Consider the following 6,196-nt stretch of genomic DNA (forward strand, 5'->3'; position numbering starts at 1 on the left):
TTACAATTAGTAAGTAGATCAATTGGTAGACTTGCTTAAGCAACAGGGTACTGGAATTAAGGTTAAAACAGCTAGGGTGTGACAGCAAATTGGGATGGTGAATTTTATTAGGCAAATTGTCCGCAGCCTAGAACTGCAACAGGAAGAGGAATAGGGAATAAAATAAAAAGAGTAAAAAACAACCAACCAAAGACGATGTTAGAAAGATGAGAGAGAAAGAGAAGAGAAGGAAAATGGATTTCAAAACTCTCCTAGGGACAAGGGGAAACCTGGAGACGTCCTGTTTCCTCTATGGACCCTACTGGAGGTATTTTTAGTCCTGGTTACAAGTGTTCCCTCTCTATGTATTGTCTTTGGTGCATCAGTTTGTCCACGTGTGTCTGTCTTTGGTTTCTTGGTTCTTTCAGATTCATGTGAGCAATGTTTAGTTCTTGTATGTAGGTCAGCAGCTTCGATTTCTTTTGCATATTCTTTAAGTTGCTTTTTCTCTATTTCAAATGACTCCAGTAATTCTTTCAGATCGTTTATTTGAGTATAGATTTCATCTGCTCATAATTTTCATGAAGTTTCTGAGCTAACTCCAGTCTGTTTCCACAAGCTCCAATGCCAATCCTTGGCACCTGAATTCATTCTCTAAGCTCTCCACTTCGGTCGCCTCTGCCCGTATCTTATTCATAGCTTCTTGTGTACTAAGAAGTTGCTGCTGTGTCTCTTGGGAGTTTCTGGTCCTTGTCCTTTAGCTTCTATTTCTACTTGTGCCAGTCTCTCCTGCGCCCTGGAGAGCTCTTCTCTCTTCTCCGTGGCACGATCTTTTTCCTGTGCAGCTATCTCTTGTTGCCTTTTAAGTTCATCTCTAAGAATTCTTAACTCTTCCTGGTTTTCAATACTCATTTCAATATTTTCCTTTAGGTCCATCTTCAGTTGTTCCTTTTCTGCTCTAATAGTTTCCAGTGTCTGTTGGAGTCCACTACTCTCCTGCATTAGAGAGTCTATTTTCCTGTTCCTCAGTTTCTCCATTGTCCTTACCACCAAGGACCAATGTGTGGGCACTTTTCAGCCAGCAGATTCTGTTCATCTATTCCTTCCAGCTGAGCTTCATCTCCAGCTCCTCCCCCTTCTTTTGTATGCAAATTACTGGGCATTTCCTCAGAAGTTTTCATTTCAGCATGTTAATTGTTTCCTGGTGTTTCAAAGACTGGAGAGCATTTAGTAACTGTTCTTGAGTATCTATATTCATGTTCACCATGTCCTGGATGTCACTGTTGAGTTGGTCCCTCAGTCTGCAGGCTCTCCTGGAGTTTAGCTTTAGGTCTTTCTCTTCTTGGGTTAAGGCTCTCTTCCTCCAAGGTTTGCTGCAGCTGCTCCCTGAGCAGAGCTTTCTCCTTCTCTACAGACTGCAGGCTAGAGTCTCTGCTTTCTACCTCGTCTCTCAGCTCCTCCATTTTATTCAGCCTTTCTGGAGCCTCAACTGTTTTCCGCTCAAGCTCCTGAGTCTTGTGAGAAAGCTCGGCCCTCATGAATCCAGAGCCAGGCACTCTGCTTCTTTGGAGAGCGTTGCCATCTCCTGCTTCTTCCTCTTGCTTCTTCCTCTTGCTCTCCTCCAGGGCCCCCTCATGCCTGAGCTCCAGCTCCATGCCCAGGCTTCTCAGGGCCGGCCACACCTCCTCACTGCGCCTCTGACTCAGCCTGGAAGCCCCAAGGTCATCTTTAGTGTTTCCAATCTCCTCAAGCAAACCTTGAATTCTACTGTCTTTCTGAGCTATTTCAGAAAAGTTTTTCTCTTTCTGTTCCTAGAGTTCTTCACATTTCTCATGCAACTTTCCTCAGCATCTCCACCTCAGACATAAAGATTTCAACTCCAACAGCAAGTTAACTTCTTTTTGCAAAGTTTCTTTATTTAGTTCTGTTTGGAGGTCAGTAATTTTTTTTCCCAATTCCAAATTAGACTATAAACCTTTGCCGTCTACCAGGAGGCCGAGTTTTGACATTTCTTGAAAAGCCGACCGTAATTCCTTATCCAGATCAGTTGCAGGTTTTTTTTGCTTCCAGTTGGCATTGATACACCTGAATGTCATTTACTATTTGCTTACAAGAATCTAAAAGTTCATTAATTTTCTCCTTCAGCCGCAGATTTTCACTTCTAAGGAAGGATGCCTCTCTTGGCATCAAGGGCTACTGTGTCCAAATCAGACAGTGCGCATTGCCTGTTTTCTGGTCTTCAGTGGTGTCCGGTGAGTAGGACACATCTATCTTCATCTTTTCTGACTCTGGGCATCTATGTATCCCTGCAGGTTCTTAATCTGGTCCTCTTTTTTTCTTTAAGAAGCTCTACTTTTGAACTTAGTTCATTCTCTAGACCTTGATTATATTCTTCTGCATGTTTAATTAAATTCTTTAAGTTGGAAACTTCATGCATTAGTTGCATGTCTTGATCTTTTTCTTCTTTCTGTTCTGGAAACTCAAATTCCTCTAACTCATTTTGTTTCCTTTTAATTTCAATTTCAAGTCTTCATTTTCTCAGCTGTTCATAGTCTACACGAGATCATTATATTGGCATTGAGTTCAACTCACATTTATGGTTTCCTCGCTTAGGAGCATGGAGGCTGAGCTCCATTCCTCCTCAGGCAATGGCTCCAGAGTGCTACCAAACACTGCAGACTCCCAAGAGTGCACTCTCTCCCGACTACATGATAGAATTCTCTCTCAAAAAGTCACAGAAGTTTTACATTTTCTTGTATGTTTGTTGGGATTTTAAATTCCTTTTCATAATTTGAATCCTTCATTTTGCCGTAGCACCAAGTAACTCTTCATTTCTTTTTAATCTCTAGCTCCTGTTGCATTGCAAGAGAAGATGACGTCACCAGCATCCACTTCAGGTTCTGAATTTTCTCATCCTGAACTTTCTGAAGCAAGTCTTTTTCATCCAGAAGCTGGGACAGTTGATTCTTTGCCATTTCCTGTGCCTGAGTCTTTGTATTTACCTCCTCCAACTGTTTTTTTAAGATCCGCTATTTCTCTTTATCTTTTCAAGAGAACATCATCATTTGACGCATCATTAACATAAGGAGTATTCATATGCTTAGCCATGCTAGCAAACTGGAGGGTGGTCAGAGTTTCTTCAAATGATACTGTAGTAATTGTGCAGATGATGCGTGTCTTTGAATTTCCTCCCAAGGGATTTTGAAGAATTTGTGTCAATTTGCTGTCTCGGTAACTTATGAACCCACCAACCTGTCTGTCACCAACGTGTCCATCACTGAGTTTCTTAATCACTTGTCCCAAAATCAAGTTGTAATTTCTAGAACAGCCTCCTTCAGTTGAACACCTTCAGCTCCTGTTTGAGCAGCTCTTTCACGGACTGCAAGATCCACCAAATTCAGATGAGACACCTTGATAAGAGCCATCACAATTGTAAGATTCACCCTTTTCTCTGATTTCCAAAATCATCCTAAAAATGGTATGAGAACGACTCATATGGTGAGAAACCCATAATGAAACCATAAAAGAAACTCAGTGACGGACAGGTTGGTGACAGGTTGGTGGTTTCATAAATTACCGAGATTGCAAATTGACACGAATTCTTCAAAATCCCTTGGGAGGAAATGCGAAGACACGTATCATCTGCACAATTACTCCAGTATCATTTGATGAAACTCTGACCACCCTCCAGTTTGCTAGCATGGCTAAGCATATGAATACTCCTTATGTTAATGCGTCAAATGATGCTCTCTTAAAGATAAAGAGAAATAGCGGATCTTAAACTAAGCATATGAATACAGTCTATAATGGTTTCTACATGGAGACCATGGTTTCTTATGAAACCATTACAGTCTATAATGGCTTCTACATGGAGACCATGGTTTCTTACATGGAGATCTACAATGAAACCATTACAGACTTACTCTGTAATGCTCAAAAAATGAAACCTTTGATAATTGGGGAAGACATCCACAAGAATGTTTATGTTGCTGGTCTCACAGAAGAAGTGGTTTATACAGCAGAAATGGCTTTGAACTGGCTCGCAACACTAGAAAAGAACAGACATTATGGAATAACCAAAATCAAAGAAGCAGTCATTCTTATACCATTTTTAGGATGATTTTGGAAAGCAGAGAAAAGGGTGAATCTTCCAATTTTGATGGTTCTATCAAGGTGCCTCATCTGAATTTGGTTGATCTTGCCCTAGACAATCTTTAGAACCAATCATTGTATGTGAAGGACCAAGTATCCTTACTTTGGTACAGAAATGAGGGAGAAAACGTTCAGAACAGAATAGCACACTTACTTGTAACCATGTGTTCGTACTGTGATATAGTTTTGCAAATATCTATTGTATAGTTGAATCCCTGCCCATACATGGTCTTTGGTCCAGATGCTTGGGATGTGTATTGGTCAGAGCTTTGATAACAGACAGTGATGCTTGCCTGCTATGCTTGCCGCTTTCTTTCCTGCCATCATTTTGAAGGCAGAGTCCCAGTCTAACTCAGATCCATAGTTTTCCAATGCAGTGCTGCAGTCAATCCTGGCGGTGTTGGTGGCGGTCTCCTCCTCCTCTTCCTCCTCCTCTTCCTCCTCCCCCCCCCCTTGTCCTTCCATTACCCCATTTTCATGTCTGGCAATTGCTTTTTGCATGCTAGGCATTGCAAATCCTATTTTACCGGAAGCTACATATTTTATATACTTATAACAATCTTGAGCCTCTTTATAGGATGCAGCTAAGATGTTTGGGAGAACTTTTACCTATTTGAGTCTCATTCTTTTTAGATGTATTAGGCAGCAGTATAATCTCCGTCAGTCTGAGGCTAGCTATTCCTCGTGGAAACAAGCCCTTCTGAGTGCTTGCTCTCTGTGGCTTACAGAAAGTTCCCCCATTCTGTTTAGTCAGATGCCAGCATCCCAGTCATGGGCACGGCTACTTCCAGTTCTTCTGAATGGTTCTTCCTTCAGCCTCAGGCAGTGAACATGTGCTGGGCTGTATTCTGGGGGATGTCTGGGGAAATCACTGTAGACATGGCCAGTTCAGTGTCTGGGCTGGTCTCTCCTCCCAGGGACTCTGTTTTAGGAACACTGGATGTCTTGATTCTCCCAAATCCTTGCCAGTGTTAGCCCAGCCTATTTCTTGAGATGGTTTCCCTTGAACTGCATTCTCTCCAGATAATGACAAGTGGGTCACTGTAACCACAGCAGTGGCAGGTTTTCATGGGTCACCATCCTTAACTGACTGCTGTCTAGTTTTTAATATGACTTTTGTGTGTATTTTATCCATTCTTTGTATTATGTTTACAGAAAACGATAGTTCATGGTGTTACACTGCATTCTCTCAGCTTCATACTTTAATTTTTTAATTAAAAAATTTCAACTAAACAAATTTCTCCACAGTGTCATTGATTTTCTTAGAGGTCTTTGCTTCCCTCAGTTTTCATAAAACATTGATAAAATATTCATGTTACCATTTAAAACTTAAGCTCATTAGAGTATCTGGACTCAGACTAGTCCTAATCAGGTTTGTAGTATTTTTGCAGATCTCTACTATCCTGTGGGTTTCCTTTGCTGGGCCACATAGCCTTGTAGTTAGGCATAGCCACGTGACTGTCTCCAGTGGATAGGCTGTGAATGGAAGCAGCGTGTTTTACTTTGGTCACAGCTTTCAAAGGAAGAATGAATTCTCTATTCATGCTCTTGCTTGTTACAGAATACTCCCAGTGCTAGCCGAGATAACAGGATCAAGCAAGTGTCAACACTCCATTAATCCAGTGGTTTTCATCCTTCCTAACACTGACTCTTTAATATAGTTCCTTACGCTATGGTGATCCCCAACAACAAACCATTTTTATTGCTGATTCATAACTGTAATTTTGCTACTGTTATGAATAATAATGTAATTATCTGATATGCAATCCTTGTGAAAGGATTGTTTGGCCCACAGGTTGAGAACCACTGCATTAACCTGAATCCTGGGAAGACTTTCTACCAAACTACATTAAATACTTATTAGTGAGAGCAAAAATGAACATGTGTGGTTATGTAAAATGTAAAATCATTAAGCTCTTGGAGTGAACTTCCTAATGCAGTTCACCCTGTCCACCACAGCTAATACCTTCTGAAACAACTAGTTTTTCTTTCTTGCATTTTTTTTAAATGCATGCTCTTGACACCTAAATTGTAGCAGAATTTAAAGTGGATCTTCACTGCTTGG

At 41.0% G+C, this 6,196-nt stretch overlaps 1 pseudogene; it reads right to left on the reverse strand.

The window, feature by feature from the left end:
* Positions 1-323: 323 nt before the first annotated feature.
* LOC127671319 (centromere-associated protein E-like) lies at positions 324-3,474 on the reverse strand (annotated as a pseudogene).
* Between the last annotated feature and the right edge of the window lie 2,722 nt (positions 3,475-6,196).

The sequence above is a fragment of the Apodemus sylvaticus genome, chromosome 20 (genome assembly GCF_947179515.1).
Source record: "Apodemus sylvaticus chromosome 20, mApoSyl1.1, whole genome shotgun sequence".
Lineage (NCBI taxonomy): Eukaryota > Metazoa > Chordata > Mammalia > Rodentia > Muridae > Apodemus > Apodemus sylvaticus.